The sequence below is a fragment of the Engystomops pustulosus genome, chromosome 5 (assembly GCF_040894005.1).
Source record: "Engystomops pustulosus chromosome 5, aEngPut4.maternal, whole genome shotgun sequence".
NCBI lineage: Eukaryota > Metazoa > Chordata > Amphibia > Anura > Leptodactylidae > Engystomops > Engystomops pustulosus.
The window spans coordinates 16698232-16719057 of NC_092415.1; positions in this window are offsets into that span (position 1 = coordinate 16698232).

A 20826-nucleotide genomic window follows, 5' to 3' on the forward strand; every position below is an offset into this window, starting at 1 on the left:
TAACTGCAGCACCTTTAATCTACTACTAGTTCACTGCCTCCATACATGGTCCCCTTATCAAACGAGCTGTGTCAGGCAGAATTTTGGGTTGTTTTCATGGCTTCCATGTTAACTTTGTCGCCACCCTGCTGTGTAATCCACAAAATATACTGGCAAACTTTTATCATGTACCGATATTATTTGAGCGCTTCTTGCTCACCTCCTTTGGTTCCTCTCTGCCACCCATTGGTTTGAAGCCTGAGTCCATTTAGGGTATGTCGCCATGCCACTCTCTAGCCTGCTGCCGCTGCCTCTGCATGCCGTCCCCTATAGTGTCAGGGTCAATTATTGGATGTTTTAGATGCTATCTAGCTTCATTCTGTCACTCTGTCATGGCCATGCTGTTGCCCATAGTTTTGGCATAATGGTGCGATTAAGCAGCCTCAGAGGCATCCATGCATGCTGCCCCTGCTGTTTCCTGTCCATTTCCGTGGTGTTTCCATCCTTTTCTGAGGTTCCCAGGTGTTTGGCCAAGCTTCCCAGTGCAGAGCCTTGGTCCCCTTGAAAAATGCTCGAGTCTCCCATTGACTTCAATGGGGCTCGTTATTCGAGACGAGCACTCGAGCATCGGGAAAAGTTCGTCTCGAATAACGAGTACCCGAGCATTTTAGTGCTCGCTCATCTCTATTTATTTTACATGTTACCTTGAAGGGGGGAGGAAATATATGCTCAAATTTAATTGAGAGAAGTGCAGTATAAAGTAATTCAGGGATATGCACTGCATAAACTAGAACTCATCCGGAGGCAGTACTTTTAATATTTTGATTTCAATCATTAATTTTTTGGGGGTATTAAATTTCTTTCAATTACCTACTGTTGAGTATGTGTCCTAGAAACTGCCCTGGTAGGATATAGCAGTGAAGGGGTTAATAGTAACATTCCCTAGGGGCTGTACACTTTAGGGGTTGATTATTCCATCTGCAACACCCTCGCCGATGCAATGGCGAGGTAGTGCTTGCGAATACGTCCCACCTGTAGGTAACACATTACACTACATGGTCCTTATAGGATCAAGGGGAAATTGCAGTGGTTAATCCTGCCTGGCAAGGCAGATGTTAATTTGTGATGTAATTATGTCAACCAATGTCTGTGTTACATCCTGTCTCTGTGCACTGAGAGGTAATTGGAGGAGCAGCCACCACCTGACCAAAGGGAGGTAATAAAACCCCCTAGCCTGGAATGTTCTAGAGGAGAAAGAGAGAAATCTCTCTCAGGAGAGAGACCGGTCCTAGTCAGGCCCTCTGGGTCTGTAGGACACAAGCGGAGAGTAGTTAGCTGAGCAGCAGCTCAGAGTCTCTAGTACACCAGACCAGTGCAGGAAGAGCCTAGCCCCTGCCTGAAGTGGAAGAGTAGACTAGAGCTAGTGTAGTGAGGAAAAGGGGTATCATCCTACCTTCAAGGGTGATACCTGAAGAGATCCAGGACCGAGCTGAAGCCTCCTCTAAGGACACAGCTGCCTTCCCAGCCTGCCCTTTACATCCAGGCTGGTCAAATACATCCTGTGTCTCCCTCCAAATACCTCTCCAGTACTCCACCTGTTAAAGACACGTTTTCTGCAGTTCCTGCCGGTTGCAATAAACGAACTGTAAGTTGTTTTCTTCAACTTCTGTCTCCGTCTGGTCCCTGCTACTACAACTACCCTCATCACCGGCACCCTGTCCATCACCCAGAGACTCACACTCGGGACATTAAGGGGTTGCCCCAGGGAGATCCGCTATAGCAGCCTCTCCCTCATCTTTTCTTGCCAACACCACCCTGCTGGAGACCTGCCAGGCTGTAGGACAGCCCTCCGGTTCCCCCGTACCAAGCACCGTGACAATAGCGTGCTTAGGCCGCAACCGCCAGCCACTCCGGTACCGCGGGCCCCGGCTGTCACCAGGCCTCACCTCAAGGGCTAGGCCCCGGTGGGGGATGTTGCAAGTGGCGTCACGAACAGGATATAGACTTCTGTGCCTTATTACGGCATTAAAGACTTTCCTTTATTAAAAAATTGTGCTGCCTAACCCTGCTGCCATCCGGGTTTAGGCCTAAGGACTTGTACGTTTCTGGAATGAACTGTGTTATACTGCTGCCACGTGCGGTCGAGCGCCGCTCCCGCACTCCAGGGGTTAATCCTGGCAAGAACTGTACCAGCTCTGCTACATCCGGCGCTGCCGCGCCCGAAGATTTTTACCTCAGAAACTGTGGCGCAGCAAATAATTCCAGCCCGCCAAAACCTTCACTGGCGGGAAACCCAGATGACGCATCAAGCTCCACCCACGCGCGAAGCGCGCGAACCCCGCCTCCTGTGGCGCAGGAAAAATTAGAGCCCGCCACAGCTCTTGGCGGGAAGGACTCGGACTCCTCCCACTGGCTCGAGGCGGACTTCCTGCCCTGCCTCAGAGAAGGGCCAGAACTGGAGTGGACTTTGGACAGAGAGGACAACGCCATGTGGGGTCCTCCGCCTCTCCCTCCTGTGGAGCGTCCGGAGTTCTATGAGGTCTTAGAGACTATGGTGGTGGTCTCTGCGCAGCCTGTCCGAAGACCCTCCGCTGGACATCGGCTGCACCGAGGATTGACTCGGGCCTTCGTCACCAGGACATGCTACCAAACGGTGACGCAGTACCAAATCCCACCCGGGCGGTTCCTCGTCCCTATCCCGGCTACCATCCCGGTACCGCGGGTCCACGTGGAGGCGCCACGTGGGGAGGCCCCGACTCCTGCTGAGCCAACGCCTGGGCCTAGTGTTGCCGCTCCACCTGCTCCGAGGCCTACTACTCCTGCCGCGCGGCCTGCTAGCCCCGCTGTAGTGGTTCCTGACCCTCCGGTGGTTCCTGCTCCTGTTCCGGCACCTACCTGTCGTCCAAGGAGATCCGAGCCTGCACCGGAGCCACGAGCCCCAGCACCGGCACCTCCGCAGCCTCAAGGCCGAGGTGAGGCCGCCCGCCGGCGACTCCGAGACGCTGTCTCGGACCAGCGACGCCGAGAGAAGGAGGCCCAGCGGTATATGGCCGGCCGATCTACAGCTGGAGCTTGGGTTGAGAAGAATCGCACCACCGGCATGGTCCGGTTCTTCGACAAGCGGAAGGGCTATGGCTTCGCCACCCAGGACTACACCGGCCGGGAAGTATTTATACCCCGCCGGTCTGTCAAGAGGCCTGATCTGCCAGAGAGACTGCACAACCTGAAGCCGGGAGAGTGCATCGAGTTCTCCCTGCAGGAAGGACCTCGAGGACCCTGGGCGGCTGGTGTGATCCGGATCCCCGACTCCGATGAGGACCGCTACTTCCCGCAGGACGACTGGTATGAGGACGACGAGTGGCCGGAGTCTCCGAACACCTCTTCCTCCCCGGCTGCAAGTCCTCGGGCGGTGACCCACGTGCATGCCCCATCCACAGTAATTGTGAGTACGGGTCCCATTGCCATCCATGGGCCGGGCATGATACAGGGCGCCACCCCCACCGGTTCCCCTGCCGGGAGCATTGCCAGGTCCCGCGGCTCTTCTGTGGGAGAAGACATCCCGGCTAGCGAACCTTGTCCGGAGGTTCCATCTAGGCCCGCATCTCCCCTTGCCGGTTACCAATGGGGTGATGACCCGGCCCCGGAAGAACCGGAGCTGGAAGGAGCCGCGGCGCGGCCGCTGGACTCCGTTTATTTTTTCCTGGATCCCTCCGTGGTCCCTGGCTCAGTTGAGCCCCCGGCTGGAACAGCCGACACCCCGGGCGACAGCGCTCCTCCCCCTGAAGGTCCGGAGGATGTTGCTGCACCTGCAGTATCCACTGCTGCCACCGGGTGTCCCCAGCCGGCACCAACTCCCGCTGAGGACGCACAGGATTCCCTGCAGGAGCTGGATCCTGTCTTTGCTGAACCCAGCGATACTGACTAATCCCTGAAGGGCTCTCCAGGTACTATGTCCTTTGTACATATTGTGTATATTGCTCCATTTTCCCCAAAGAGCCAGAAACTGTCCTGAGACTCTTACCCTTATTTATCTCAGTCAAGAGATTATACACTGTCATGTGCTATGATAGCACCCTTCCTCTGCCACAGCAGAGAGTTTCTTCAAAGGACTCTGTCCCTCTACACAAAGAGGAGACCCTTTGCTTCTCAGTGCACTTTTCCCCACCTCAAGGGCTGTACCCAGAAGATGGACTTTGTCAGTAGAGACCTTCTGAGAGACTTTTGCCAGATACTACAAAGGAAAAGTGGCTATTGACTTATTATTTTGCACTTAATGCCTTCCTTTTTAGGTACGGACATTCTGTTGGCACCTTTTTATGCCTTTTCTTTGCAGGAAAAGAGACATTTACTATCGTGCTACCCTGAGTAGCCTATCTATCTCTGTAACGTTATGTTATAAGATGTGTACCCATTGGGCTGCTAAGCCAATGTGATTTTGCTAACATGTTTGCACACTGTCATATCTGCCAGTAGTCTGCATTAACCCTTTCATAGGCTTTTCAGGTTGTAGTGTGGCTGTGTCGGACCGTCTTTCTATGTAAAACACTGACTGTTACCTTATCCCCAAACCGAGGTTTGCACATGGGGGTAGTCCGTAAACTGCGGGTCCTTCGGGGACCGGGGGTGTTACAGAGATAGCACCTGGATGCCACTCATTCTATGGGTAAGGACGTCAGGAGGTACTTGTGTCGCATATGCTAATGCAATGCAGATAGACACCATATAATTGCCGCCAGGGAAGAAGCGTTGATAAAACAAATATACAGGCCTTGGTGCAAGGAGTGGATTACAGGACATGACACCACACCTTTCCTACTGTACAGTTCGGTTTAATGGCGTCAGCGACCAACTGTCATACAGCTCTTACATATTTTTGTCTTAGTCCGACACCAACCCAGGTGCCTGTCTCCAGGACCATGGGCGGTTTGTCCCTACACCTCACATAGCCTGCACTTCCCAGAAGTGCCTTAGCCCCCTCTGTGCCCCAAAACATCGGTAGTCGAGCCGAGGGCGGCTCTTTCAATTGCCCCCGGGGTATGCAACACCCTCGCCGATGCAATGGCGAGGTAGTGCTTGCGAATACGTCCCACCTGTAGGTAACACATTACACTACATGGTCCTTATAGGATCAAGGGGAAATTGCAGTGGTTAATCCTGCCTGGCAAGGCAGATGTTAATTTGTGATGTAATTATGTCAACCAATGTCTGTGTTACATCCTGTCTCTGTGCACTGAGAGGTAATTGGAGGAGCAGCCACCACCTGACCAAAGGGAGGTAATAAAACCCCCTAGCCTGGAATGTTCTAGAGGAGAAAGAGAGAAATCTCTCTCAGGAGAGAGACCGGTCCTAGTCAGGCCCTCTGGGTCTGTAGGACACAAGCGGAGAGTAGTTAGCTGAGCAGCAGCTCAGAGTCTCTAGTACACCAGACCAGTGCAGGAAGAGCCTAGCCCCTGCCTGAAGTGGAAGAGTAGACTAGAGCTAGTGTAGTGAGGAAAAGGGGTATCATCCTACCTTCAAGGGTGATACCTGAAGAGATCCAGGACCGAGCTGAAGCCTCCTCTAAGGACACAGCTGCCTTCCCAGCCTGCCCTTTACATCCAGGCTGGTCAAATACATCCTGTGTCTCCCTCCAAATACCTCTCCAGTACTCCACCTGTTAAAGACACGTTTTCTGCAGTTCCTGCCGGTTGCAATAAACGAACTGTAAGTTGTTTTCTTCAACTTCTGTCTCCGTCTGGTCCCTGCTACTACAACTACCCTCATCACCGGCACCCTGTCCATCACCCAGAGACTCACACTCGGGACATTAAGGGGTTGCCCCAGGGAGATCCGCTATAGCAGCCTCTCCCTCATCTTTTCTTGCCAACACCACCCTGCTGGAGACCTGCCAGGCTGTAGGACAGCCCTCCGGTTCCCCCGTACCAAGCACCGTGACAATAGCGTGCTTAGGCCGCAACCGCCAGCCACTCCGGTACCGCGGGCCCCGGCTGTCACCAGGCCTCACCTCAAGGGCTAGGCCCCGGTGGGGGATGTTGCACATCCCTTGTAGTACAGGGCAGTAAAAGGGTTAATAGTTAATAGAGTAATGGTGGACGATATAGGACAGTGAAGGGGTTAATGATAACCACCCTGGTGGAATGTGGCAGTGGATGGGTTAATAGTAATGTTTTTCGTGAGTTGGGTCAGTTAAGACTTCAGTAATAACATCCCTGGTGGTCTAGGGTACTGAAGGGGTTAGTAATATTCCGGGGTTAATAATCACAGAGAACAGAGGCTCTCTCATTGGCTGATTGGATAATGAAGTGCGGGGATCGGGGCCCAGAGAAGCAGATACTTTGTAATATCCCCATTGGCCAGCGTCCCCTCTCTGATCCCCACAACAGCTACATGTCCACCCTAATTGTACTCCTACAATGTAACTACTTAATGGGCCCAGGCGGTCCAAAAAGTTTTCACTAAAGTTTTTCCGAGTTTTGTACAAAAGGGCAAGAAAGGTCGCGGCTTCCTGCCAGAACACAGTAGAAATCAGTGTAACCTTTGCCAGGTCGTATGGTGCGTGCCCAGACCCCGCTGTTACTCTACATATTGTGTAAGTACATTGTGTATCGCACCCTCCTGCGGCCCCATACACATGCTGCTCATTTACTCCTCTCTTATTGTTATTGTCCTTCTTTTTTTTATAGCCTCATTGTTTTCCCCTCTTTTGTTTACTACTATGTGATCTGTGCAAAGCACTTCACAAGCTCCAAAATTGTGCCTATAATAAGAAGAACTTGCGCTGGTGTGTGAGATGCCTTCATTGTACAGCACAGCCCCTCCCACTGCTCCACAAGCTCCTCCCACTGCTGTAGCCGCTTCTATTCAAAGGGAACCTATCATCAGGATACGGCATTTTCACCTAATGACAGGTTCCAATAGCCCTTGTAATAAAGATTCCACCAGTAATGTTTTATAGCCCTGCTTCACCTTTCCAGAAAGTAAAAGCAAGTCAAAGAGTGCGTCAAGTCAAAGAGAAAGAACGGGAGGTGGGGGATGAGTGAGGAGGAGGGAGGAGGAGAGAGGCAAGGAGGAGAGAAGGGGAATGAGTGAGGAGGAGCAAGGAGGAGGGAGGAGTGAGGAGAAGGGAGGGATAGAGAACAGGAGGGAGGGGGATAAGTAAGAAGGAGGGAGGAAGAAAGATGAGGAGGAGAGAGGGGGATGAATGAGGAGAAGGGAGGAAGAAAGAACAGGAGGGAGGGGGGGTGAGGGAGGAGGAGAGAGGCGAGGAGGAGAGAAGGGGGATGATTGAGGAGGAGCAAGGAGGAGGGAGGAGTGAGGAGAAGGGAGGAATAGAGAACAGGAGGGAGGGGGATAAGTAATAAGGAGGGAGGAAGAAAGATGAGAAGGAGAGAGGGGGGAAGAGTGAGGAGAAGGGAGAAAGAAAGAACAGGAGGTGGGGGATAAGTTAGGAGGAGGGAGGAGGAGAGAGGCAAGGAGGAGAGAAGGGGGATGAGTGAGGAGAAGGGAGGAAGAAAGAACAAGAGGGGGGGATGAGGGAGGAGGAGAGATGTAGAAAGAACAGGAGGGATGGGGGATGAGTTAGGAGGAGGGAAGAGGAGAGAGGCAAGGAGGAGAGAAGGGGAATGAGTGAGGAGAAGGTAGGAAGAAAGAACAAGAGGGGGGGATGAGGGAGCAGGAGAGAGGTAGAAAGAACAGGAGGGAGGGGGGATGAGGGAGGAGGAGAGAGGCAAGGAGGAGAGAAGGGGGATGACATAGAATGAGGGAGGAGGAGCAAGGAGGAAGGATGAGTGAGGAGAAGGGAGGAGTATGGAACAGGAGGGAGGGGGTGAGTGGGAAGGAGAGAGGAAGAGAGAGGCTAGGAGGAGGGAGGGGAGATGAGTGAGGAGAAGTGAGGAGGAGCAAGGAGGAGGGATGATTGAGGATGAGGGAGGAAGACTTGAGGAGATGGGAACTCAGTACATTAAAGCTGATCGCCCCCTGAATTACTCAAGGATGAGTCTGGGAGCCATTATATACTTTTATAACTTGCTGGTACAGGGCAGAAGGGCTATATAAGCATTATTGGAATCTCTGGCCATTGGAAACTGTCATCAGGTGAAAATACCATATACTGATGACAAGTTCCCTTTAAATACTGCAACACTTAATCAGGGGGGGAGGGGCTGTGCAAGGACCTCCCACATCAGTGCACCAGGCTGCTCCAAATACAGCTACAATCATGGTATGAAAATGCCTTTTTCCTGGCCCTGACGCTACTAACAACACATACAAAGATATGATAACACAGACCTCCAGGGCAGCTACTTGTCTGCTGCTTTGTATGGTCAAATCTGCTGACAGGTTCCCTTGATGGACCCATAGGTTGTCACAAGGAACCTGCTGCAAGTCAGGATGGAATCGCCTACTAGGGACCCTTTGCCCATGAGTGGTCACTGAACTTGAGGATGGATGGGCTCTGAGAGATCCTCAGGAAAATAAAGATTTGTACAAAAATTTTCACTCTTTTTTCGTCATATTGCTGGTGTTATATTTTGTATACAATTTGCACCCAAATTTCTATAACTCAGCGCAATCCATGGATACAAGTCTCCGCAGGATCCTCAGCGACTGCTGCAGTATAACAATAATGTGAAAACAATACAATAATAATGATAAAACCATAGTTACTGTATAAAGTGACCTTCACAAGTGCAAGTCCTGGCAGGAGCTCACCACAGATCAGACTTGGTATCTGTCCAGATTCTCCACCCTCAGAACATTGTGGAGGAACATAGCGGGATCCTTAAAGCCGCCTGGATCAGTCCAGCTATATGATATCTGGTGCCAGGGGGATGGTCACAGCGGAGGAGTCCTTAAGGGAGAAGAGCAAAATAAAAACATTCATGACAGTAAGTTGTTTTCTAATAATGAAGCCAAGTGGGAACGGAGTGCGAGGAGATGTGAAACTTACTGGAAGTCACTGGAAAACCCGTCCAGGGGCTGTGAAATAATTTGTATTCTCAGTGCGAGATATGGATGGATCTTAAAGCGAACCTGTCACTAGGAATATGATTTTTTGGTTGTGGCAGGTTCCAATAGCCCATGCTAAGTTGATTTTAAAAAATGCCTTTGTCAGAAGTCTGAATCATTTCAGTTCTTTATATAAATTTTATTCACATTACTTGGCTCCCTGCCAGCAGTGTGTGGTGAGTCCTACTATTTCTGTATTAACATTCTCTTTAGTAGTCCTTCTGGCCTTGAGGTCAAGCTTTATGGTCTTAATGGGGGCCTGTCACCAAGTACAAAATGCTTAAAGGGGTTGTCCAGTCACAACAAATACCCTGGATAGGGGCTAACATGCTGATCGGTAGGGGGTTTCAGTGATGGGACATTAGAGATCACAGAGGTGAAATGTACCCCAGTTGTAGCCTAAATAAATAGAACAGACAGTCGCACATGCACCCTGACAAAGATAGTTGAGCGCCATGGTTGGGTATCGCTGTCAAGTCCATAGACAGTTAATGGAGTAGAAGCATATATGTATGATATGCCGCTCCATTTTAGTGTTTTACCCCAAGAACCTCTCTAAGGGGGTTGACCACTTATAAAAAAGTTTAGCAGGGTAAATACCGTACCCTAATAGGGTCAGCCATACTGTACTCAACGTATAAGTTTCTCTACAGTCTGGGGGTGCCCCTGGAGTGTGACCCTCCGGACATAGGGCTTCCAACACATCAAGGGGCCGTGGGGTCAGTGGTTGGAGGGGTGTCCCAAGGACATCCACATGCCTTCCAACCACTGACATTGGAGTGGTGTTCATAATATAGTAATGAGCGCTTGGCCACCTTGATCCAGGATGGTGACATCACAGGAAGTCTGAGGTCTTGCTGGGACCTGGGACTCCTCTGTATCGCAGACAGAGTTCACCAGATTAATTAGTATATGGGTGACCCTATTAGGTCTTACCCAGGTAAACTTTATTATTAGTGGTCAACCCCTTAAATGACACACCTCATGTGATTGCAGTGTCTCATTAATTTGGTATTTGTTTTCATAAAAATCAGACATGGCCCCAGAGGTCAGCTCCTCGTAGCCAAGGGGGCTACCTCTAGCTGAATGGTGCTTTCAAGTTTCAATACGACAACGGTAATGGTAGCCTATTGTAAAAAAAAGGTCTGCAATGGATTACCTGCCCTCAACTGTGGTTCATTCCTCCCTCTGGCTCTTCCTTCCTTGTACTACTGATCCTAGTTCCTGATTATACCGGATCTTGACCTTGGTCTTCTTCCTGGTGAGCTCTCCTTCATTGCCTCATCATCTCATCTATCGCCTACTGTAATTAATTGGGGAACCTCAACTTCAAAATCAAACTGGTAGACTCTTCACCTACTTTCGGGACCTTCAGTTTATCTGTAGCCTAATACCTTCTATTCTGAAACAAACATATAGGGGCACATTTACTTCCCCATCCCATCGTGATCCCAGAGGTGCGTTGTCCGACGAGGATTCGGAGCTGCCGCGATTCACTAAGATCGTGCGCCCAATTTCCTGCATGTGTCGCTTCCCCGCTCAGGTCCGCCAGAGTTCACCATCTTCTTCCCGGTGCATGTAAGTGCTTGGGCTTGCAACACAATTTTGAATGTTAAATCCCGCGCTTAGGCCGAATCAGTCGGGTTGTCCGATGGCCTGCCCCCGATTTGTGTCGCGTGAAAGTCGGCGCCAAAATCCAATCGCAGCCGCCAAAATCCCTAGTTGAACATGTCGCAAAATGGAAAAAGTCGGGGGACTCGACGAAAATGTGGTCCGCGGACCCTTAGTAAATGTGCCCCATTATGTGGGGTTTTTTTGGCTGGTGGCCACTTTGTAACGAGAAGACCTATCCTTAGGAAAATTAACTTAGTTCCTAAGTTCCTAAGTTAAGTTGGAGTCAAATGGTCAGCAGTTCTGAGATATACAGGGGATGAAGCCAGGAATGGAAGGTTCCCTCAACTGTATTCCACTCCTGTTCCTCTAGGCTCACGCTCTTAGAGCTGTCTCTATGCCCAATACTAGTTACACCGAAAACGTATTTGCCGCCTTCCAGACGCCAATTAACTTTTAAAATATGTTAATTGGAATTTTTCTTTTCCTTACCCTTGTGTGAAAAAATAACCATACCAATAAAGTACATACCCATATGCAACGCCTATCGGCCCGGGTCTAAACTGGCCACTAGATAATTTTTGAAACTTTGAGCCACATAAAAATTGTTGTTTGACAAGAAGAAATGAAAATTGGATTCTGATTGGTCATCTGCTAGGAAGTTTAGCCATAGTGGAGTAGTTTCAGTGCGATCCCATGGTTGACCTATCAACTCTTCCTCAACAACAGCAAAGAAAAAAATAACAAAAATATAAGATTTTTTGGAAAAACAACATCAAACTCTGAATGAGGACACATAAGGCCGTCACCACGCCACTACTGAAGTCTCCTATACAGGCGCATATGGAGGATGTTATAGGGACACCACATTCTCGTGCATTGCCTTCACTTTCAGGGATCTGATTTTTGTTAAAAAATTGCGCAACCGGATAATTGTTCTCACTAACCTCGTACTGCGAACTAAGCAGATCCTAAGAATTCATACTAACCAATCAAAGTAAGTGTAATAAGTGAGTAAATCCCACCCGGACCCCAAGACACTTTGATTTTTATTAATTCTTATTGTTGTAAACAGGAAATTTAGAACTTCAGACAATTGAAACCAGGACGTAACGATTTCCAGGGACCGTCCTTCTCGGAGTCCCATCCTGGCGTCTGTCTTGGGTTAATTCACGGTATTGAATTTCTAGAAAACATATAGAAGTAATGAATACAATGCTCTGGTGTCAGAACTGACTGGTTCTTCTCAAAAGACTCATTTATCTTGGGCCAAAGAAGGGTTTCCATATAAATCAGATATTTTCCCGCAGCCTCATAGGGTTAGTTGTATGTTGATGGACATCTGGGATCTGCTAACTCTACTCCATGGATACAGGTCAAAGTACACAATATTTGTATCCCCCAATTAATATATTTTATTAATATTATTCAGTTATACGATCATGTTCTGATGAAAAAAGGCAAGACCATGTAATGTTGGGGAAGAATAGTCCAGCCTTCCATATCCGCCAAGCTCAGTGTTCTTGTTAGTTCCCCTCCTCCCCCCTTAAAAATGATATATATTTATACACTCACACATGTGAGTAACAATCACACAGTATAATCACACCATATATACATACATACAGCATATACACATCACATATACACACATACATCAGATACACACATACATACAATACCATAAACAGTATAAACACACACATACAAATACATATATACACACATACACACACATACAGCATATTCAAACCCAATACACACCCAATACCCTAGATGCCAGGGCCCCCTGACACTGTGGGCCCCATAGCAGCTGCTACGGCTGCTACTCCTGTAGATACACCCCTGCTTACAGAAAAGAAGCATGGCTTTTCACAACACAAGCCTTAGCAATGTTCTTACCAGGTAATAAGCGCACCTCTGTTTTGCTACATTTGTTGTAGTGTTGGGACAATTTCCTCTCACAAGGAGGATATAGAATCTCCTTCCATTCAAACTATTAGATGCACCAAAAGATGTACATTGTTCTGTGGAGGAGGATTAGTGCATCCAATTGTACCAAAAATACATTAGCGCTCCACATGGGCAGCTTGTCCTTGGAATCACCCTGAACTACATCCATTTAGGCATGAATTCAAACACTAGAGCACCTCTGGTATCCTCATCTGGCTCATCGATCGGTGGACTCAACTTACCAATTGGATTTAGACCAACCAAGACAGAATGTAACTGCATTCCCCAAGTGCTCAAGAGCTTCATTGCTTCTCTATGGCTATAACACCAGTCCATAGGACCACTTTCTACTGGGTGCTACTTACTCCCATTTGCTAGATAACTATGTCGAGGTCAGCTGACCATCATATCACATTCGCTTCTGTTGGCCTGAGCCATACAAATGTCCAATTTAAATTCCGAACACAAGCCACCATGTCAACCAAGACATTAGCCAAGTCAGATATCATTACTTAACTTCCACAGAAGAGGAGTGACCTTTCAGGGTCTCCATTTTGATCATTTCCACCTATGAAATCATCTGCTGCTTCATTACAATTGCCATTTGTATTACACAAGTCCAGGGTGTAGCTATAGAGGTGCAACGGTTTCAATTTGGCCACTCTTTTACATAAGTTACCCATATGCCTTTACTGCCTCAATAATAATCCTTCTCTGTGATTCTTTCTTTACATGCTTGTTGAATAGGAGGAGCTGCAGCAGGAGATTATGACTCATCCTGTCCGTCAGCAAGGACGGACTGTGAGAGGGGGGGTGCACAGTGGGAGACGCCATGAGGACGGACTGGAGCAGTGAGAAAATGGAAGTCCTGTGTATATGCAGAGAGCAATTATGGTTAGAACAGGAAAGTCTGAAACTCTCAATTGTGTCTAAGAACCAGGTGCATATACACTCACCGGCCACTTTATTAGGTACACCATGCTAGTAACGGGTTGGACTTTTGCCTTCAGAACTGCCTCAATTCTTCGTGGCATAGATTCAACAAGGTGCTGGAAGCTCCTCAGAGATTTTGGTCCATATTGACATGATGGCATCACACAGTTGCCGCAGATTTGTCGGCTGCACATCCATGATGCGAATCTCCCGTTCCACCACATCCCAAAGATGCTCTATTGGATTGAGATCTGGTGACTGTGGAGGCCATTTGAGTACAGTGACCTCATTGTCATGTTCAAGAAACCAGTCTGAGATGATTCCAGCTTTATGACATGGCGCATTATCCTGCTGAAAGTAGCCATCAGATGTTACAGGGTACATTGTGCTCATAAAGGGATGGACATGGTCAGCAACAATACTCAGGTAGGCTGTGGCGTTGTACCAAGGGGCCCAAAGAGTGCCAAGAAAATATTCCCCACACCATGACACCACCACCAGCCTGAACCGCTGATACAAGGCAGGATGGATCCATGCTTTCATGTTGTTGACGCCAAATTCTGACTCTACCATCCGAACGTCGCAGCAGAAATCAAAACTCATCAGACCAGGCAACGTTTTTCCAATCTTCTACTGTCCAATTTCGATGAGCTTGTGCAAATTGTAGCCTCAGTTTCCTGCTCTTAGCTGAAAGGAGTGGCACCCGGTGTGGTCTTCTGCTGCTGTAGCCCATCTGCCTCAAAGTTGGACGTACTGTGCGTTCAGAGATGCTCTTCTGCCTACCTTGGTTGTAACGGGTGGCGATTTGAGTCACTGTTGCCTTTCTATCAGCTCGAACCAGTCTGCCCATTCTCCTCTGACCTCTGGCATCAACAAGGCATTTCCGCCCACAGAACTGCCGCTCACTGGATGTTTTTTCTTTTTCGGACCATTCTCTGTAAACCCTAGAGATGGTTGTGCGTGAAAATCCCAGTAGATCAGCAGTTTCTGAAATACTCAGACCAGCCCTTCTGGCACCAACAACCATGCCACGTTCAAAGGCACTCAAATCACCTTTCTTCCCCATACTGATGCTCGGTTTGAACTGCAGGAGATTGTCTTGACCATGTGTGGGAGATTTGGTCCGGTAGAGACCGTGGTAGCGGGGTGCTGTGATGCAGTTCAAGACAGTGACACCAAGGTACAGTCCAAACAGGTCTTGCCTGCGTTTATTGCAGCAAAAATAAACCAGCCTTTACATTCAGGTATTTGAATAAACAAACCAAAAACCTACCCGTCAGGGTGCTAACTATACAAATAGTCCACTAACTCACACTATACAAAGCTCATGTGGCTGCTCCAGACACAGAGGTCAGGGCTGTGTCCTCTCAGCCTCCTTCCACAGAGAGACAACCCACTCAACTCTGCTGAGTCATTTTATGCAGGCTCATTAGTCTGCACCCATCACCTGTGTCCAAGGTGCTGGACAAACCCCACCTCAGCACTAAGGCCTTGCATAGAAGCAAAACCTAGGGGAGACATACCGCCCATCCACAGTTAACCCCTTCAGTGTCTCACATACCCTCCCCCTCTGTTTGACCCTGTGGGGACGAACACTTTTGGCCATCAGACAGTGGGTACGGGATAGGGCATCGGCATTCCCATGCAGCTTTCCTGCTCGATGTTCCACCGTGAATTTAAAATTCTGGAGCATTAGGAACCACCTTGTGACCCTGGCGTTCCTCTCCTTGGCCTGACTCATCCAGGTTAGGGGAGAGTGATCGGTCACTAGTGTAAACTGTCGCCCTATCAAGTAATACCTCAGGGATTCCAGAGCCCATTTGATCGCCAAGCACTCCCTCTCAACTATACTATAGTTCTTTTCAGGAGGTGTGAGTTTGCGGCTCAGGAATGTTACAGGATGTTCCTCACCCCCCACTACTTGGGACAGGACAGCCCCCAAGCCCACGTCAGAAGCGTCAGTCTGCACAATAAAGGTCTTGGTGAAGTTAGGGGTGATCAGTATCGGTCCCTCACACAAAACCGTCTTAAGTCGCTGAAACGCCCCCTCAGCCTCTTCACTCCACTTTACCATCACCGCCCTGCTACCCTTAGTCAGGTCAGTCAGGGGTGCCGCTATTGTCGCAAAATCGGGGATAAATCGGCGATAATAGCCCACTATGCCCAGAAAAGCCCTCACTTGCTTCTTGCTCAAAGGTCGTGGCCACTGCTGGATCGCCTCTACTTTATTTACTTGGGGTTTGATGACCCCTCGCCCAATACGGTACCCCAGGTAACGGGCCTCTTCCAGACCCAGTGCACACTTTTGGGGGTTCGCTGTCAGCCCTGCTGCCCTCAGGGAGTCTACCACTGCTTGTACTTTGGCTAGATGACTCTCCCAGTCGTTACTATAGACTATGATGTCGTCCAAGTAGGCCGAGGCATAACTCCGGTGAGGTTTTAGCACGAGATCCATTAACCTCTGGAATGTGGCGGGAGCCCCATGTAGCCCAAAGGGGAGTACCACGTACTGAAAAAGCCCATCAGGGGTAACAAAAGCGGTCTTCTCTTTAGCCCTGTCAGTCAGGGGTACCTGCCAATACCCTTTCGTCAGGTCAAGGGTGGAGAAGAACCTAGCCTGTCCAAGTCGTTCTATCAACTCGTCAACCCTGGGCATGGGATAGGAGTCAAATTTGGACACCTCGTTCAACTTCCTAAAATCATTGCAGAACCATAGGGAACCATCAGGTTTGGGAATCAACACAATAGGACTCGACCAGTCACTTTTAGATTCCTCGATAACCCCCAGGTCTAACATCTGCCTGACTTCTTCGGATATGGCAAGCCGGCGCGCTTCAGGGACCCGGTAGGGTTTTTGGTGTACCCGGATGTGGGGTTCGGTTATGATGTCATGCTTGATGACTGAAGTACGTCCCGGTAACTTAGAGAACACATCCACATTTCGGAGCACAAACTCCTTCGCTTCCTGAATCTGGGCCCTGGAGAGGGACTCCGAGATCCGTACTTCAGGCACCTTGGCACCGGGTACACCTTCCTCCGGTGTCCCCTTCTTGGAGACAGACGCCTTCTCTACTCCCATGGCCATCAGGGACTCTCTTTCCCTCCATGGCTTTAGGAGGTTCACGTGGTATATCTGTTCGGGTTTCCTCCTCCCCGGCTGAGATACCCTGTAGGTTACCTTCCCCACTCTCTCCATGACCTCATATGGTCCTTGCCATTTGGCCAAGAACTTGCTCTCCACGGTGGGCACCAGAACTAGCACTCTGTCGCCTGGGTTAAAGGTCCTGAGTCTGGCTGACCTATTGTAGACCCTAGACTGGGCCTCTTGTGCCCTTGTCATGTGCTCCTTTACAAGGGGCATTACCGCCGCTATGCGGTCCTGCATAAGGGAGACGTGTTCTATCACACTACGGTGGGGGGTCCTCTCCTGTTCCCAGGTCTCCTTGGCTACATCCAAAAGCCCACGTGGGGAACGGCCATATAACAGCTCAAAGGGTGAGAAACCCGTGGAGGACTGGGGAACTTCCCGTATGGCAAACATCAAATAGGGCAACAAACAATCCCAGTCCTTCCCATCTTTGCTGACCACCCTCTTAAGCATCCCCTTCAAGGTCTTATTAAACCACTCGACCAGGCCATCTGTCTGAGGATGATACACAGAGGTGCGGAGCTGTTTTACCTGTAGTAACTTGCACATCTCCTTCATTACCCTAGACATGAATGGGGTACCCTGGTCAGTCAAGATTTCCTTGGGGAGGCCTGTGCGGGAGAACACCTGGAACAGCTCCCTAGCAATATTTTTGGAGGAGGTGTTCCTTAATGGAATCGCCTCGGGATACCGCGTAGCGTAGTCCAGGATAACTAGGATGTATTGGTGCCCCCTGGAGGATTTGACTATGGGGCCAACCAGATCCATTGCAATCCGTTCAAAGGGCACTTCTATGATGGGTAGCGGGACCAAAGGACTCCTGAAGTGGGAGACCGGGGCAGTAAGTTGACACTCAGGGCAGGAGCTACAATACCGGTTTACCTCCTCCCACACCCCGGGCCACAAAAATCGCTGCAGGATCCTCTCTCGGGTCTTCTCAGCACCTAAGTGCCCTCCCAGCACATGTTTGTGTGCCAACTCTAGCACCAGCCTACGGTGAGATTGGGGTACTACAAGTTGCTCAACCTCCTCACCCCGTATCTGGTCGATCCTGTACAACAGTTCCCCAATAATCACCATTCGGGGGTATATTTTATCAGCCCCTGGTATTTGGAGTACCCCATTTATCACCTTAACATTCTCCCGTGCCTTAACCAAGTTAGGGTCCTGTAGCTGTGCAGCCCCAAAATTTTCACGGGAAATCTCAAGGTCCAGCATGTCGGCCACCTCCTCGTGGCCCTCGACCTCACCAGCTAGGACCTCTAGGGGAGAGAATTCATCACATGGGGTCACCCCTACTGCTGGTGTGTGTACATCGGCCTCAAAGGGTTCAGGGGCCAAGGCCGGGCATACCAGATGTCCATTATCTGCAACAGCACCTGAGGTGGGTCTTCGTCTCCAGAGGTCCCAAAACACTGGTAAGTCTCTGCCGATAATAGCCTCATGAAAAAGGGTCCCCACCACCCCCACTTCATGGGTAACAGTACCACAAGGGGTATGTAGGTTGATGACAGCAGTGGGATATTCGCGAGTGTCCCCATGTATACACAACACTCCCACTCTCCGCCCACTGTATAGTCCAGGATCAACCAAAGTTCCCCGCACCAGGGTGACCAGACTTCCTGAGTCTAGCAAGGCTTCCACTGTGTGACCACCGATTGTGACCATGCATACTTGGGGTTCTGCATCCGTGACTGACTCAGCCGCCAGAACTGGCCGGGCGAACAGTGACACTCGCCGGGTCTGGTTGCAGTCCATTGGCTCCACTGACAGTGGACAGTTGGCAGCAATATGGCCCATTTCATGGCACCGCCAGCACTGGATACGGCCATGACCTCTGTCACGAGCCTCACTGGGTTTCTGGGTATCCACGCCCCCCAATGAACCCCCTCCCAACCTGACATGTCTCCCCTTTTCCGCAGTAGCAGTCTTACCAGCTGGTTTGGTGCCCCTGTCACTGGCACTGCTTCGTGTCGGAGAGGTAAGTAGAAGGTCCCCCGTAGCCCGATACCTCTCTACTAGGGACACAAGCTCCTCAGCTTTTGTGGGACCGGCCTGTCCAACCCACCGTTGGAGCCGAGATGGCAGAGAACGGGTGAACTTGTCGAGGACCACTCTCTCTACCATCTGTGCGGGGGTGCAGTCCTCTGGTTGTAGCCACTTCCGGACAAGATGGATCAGGTCATGCATTTGGGAGCGTGGGGGTAATTTTTCTGAGTAAGCCCACTGGTGGACCCGGCTGGAGCGAACTTGAACGGTGACCCCAAGACGAGCCAGAATCTCCGCCTTTAGCTGGGGGTACTTACGGGCCTCCGTTTCACTCAGGTCGTAGTAAGCCTTCTGCGACTCGCCGGTCAGGAACGGTGCCAGGACATCTGCCCACTGCTCAGCCGGTAACTCCTCTCGCTCAGCTACTCGCTCGAACACTGTGAGATACGCCTCCACGTCGTCGGTTGTCGCCATTTTTTGTAACGCCTTTTGTACTGCAGCCCGTGCGGAACGCTGGACAACCGGGTACCCTTGTAGACCAGTATGGGACCCCTCAGTAGTCGTCGCTCGCGGTGCTGCCATAATGCCAGAAAACTTCTCCATTATCAGCTGGAACATGGCTCGGGACTCTTCCTGCTGCTGGCGGGACCTCTCCTCCTGCAGCTGGAACATGGCTTGCTGCTGGCGGGACCTCTCCTCCTGCTGCTGGAGCATGGCTTGTTGCAACTGCCGATTAGCCTGGGACTCTTCCTGCTGCTGCTGCCGATTAGCTCTGGCCTCCTCCTGCTGCTGGCAGGATCTCTCCTCCTGTTGCAGGAGCATGGCTTTAATAAAGTCCTCCATCTTGGCTGTATCCTGCAATTTGCCTGCTGTTTTCACCCAGGCCATGCAATGTTGCAGGATGTAGCAAGCCTTTCAGGTGTATGTCTTTTTGAACTGCCCGCATCCTCCACCATATGTGGGAGATTTGGCCCGTTAGAGACCGTGGTAGCGGGGTGCTGTGATGCAGTTCAAGACAGTGACACCAAGGTACAGTCCAAACAGGTCTCGCCTGCGTTTATTGCAGCAAAAATAAACCAGCCTTTACATTTAGGTATTTAAATAAACAAACCAAAAACCTACCCGTCAGGGTGCTAACTATACAAATAGTCCACTAACTCACACTATACAAAGCTCACGTGGCTGCTCCAGACACAGAGGTCAGGGCTGTGTCCTCTCAGCCTCCTTCCACAGAGAGACAACCCACTCAACTCTGCTGAGTCATTTTATGCAGGCTCATTAGTCTGCACCAGGAGTCTCAAACTCAATTTACCTGGGGGCCGCTGGAGGTAGATTCTGGGTAAGGCTGGGCCGCATCAAGTTTTCCACACAAAATGCACTTACAAAATATCATTATTCAGATTCAAATGTCATGGCGTCTCCCAGCGCAAGGAAAGCCCCAAGCTGGGAGACGTGTTTTCTCTGTGAACGCGTCCTGTGTACCGAGGGGTCCCAAGCTCCTACCGCACTGAGCCCAGTCAGGGACACTCCATTCCCCCCCCCCCCCCCCCACCCGGTACTTGCCTCCCCGTGTCCCTCCCATCGAAGAAGATGAAGTCGCCGCTCTGACCTGCACCAAGTGCGTTCAGAGCGGCGACTTCATCTTCTTCAAGTACCGGAGGGAAGGGGATTAACCGGTTACGGGCCCTTTCCTGTTTTTTCATGTCCATTTTTCACTCCCCACCTTCAAAAATCTATAACTTTTTTATTTTTACACGTAAAGAGCTGTGTGACGGCTTGTTTTCTGCGTAACAAATTGCACTTCATAGTGATGGTATTTAATATTCCATGCCATGTACTTGGAAGCGGGAAAAAAATTCCAAATGCAATGAAAATGGTGAAAAAACGCATTTGCGCCATTTTCTTGTGGGCTTGGATATTGCATCTTTCACTGAGCGCTCCAAATGACTTGTCTACTTTATTCTTTAGGTCGGTACGATTAAGGGGATACCAAATTTGTTATAGGTTTATAATGTTTTTTACAAAAATTAAAACCTCCTGTACTAAAATTATTTTTTTGATTTTGCCAACTTCTGGCGCTAATAACTTTTTCATACTTTAGTGTACGGAGCTGTGGGTGGTGTCATTTTTTGCGAAATTTGATAATATTTTCAATGATATCATTTTTAGGACTGTACGACCTTTTGATCACTTTTTATAGATTT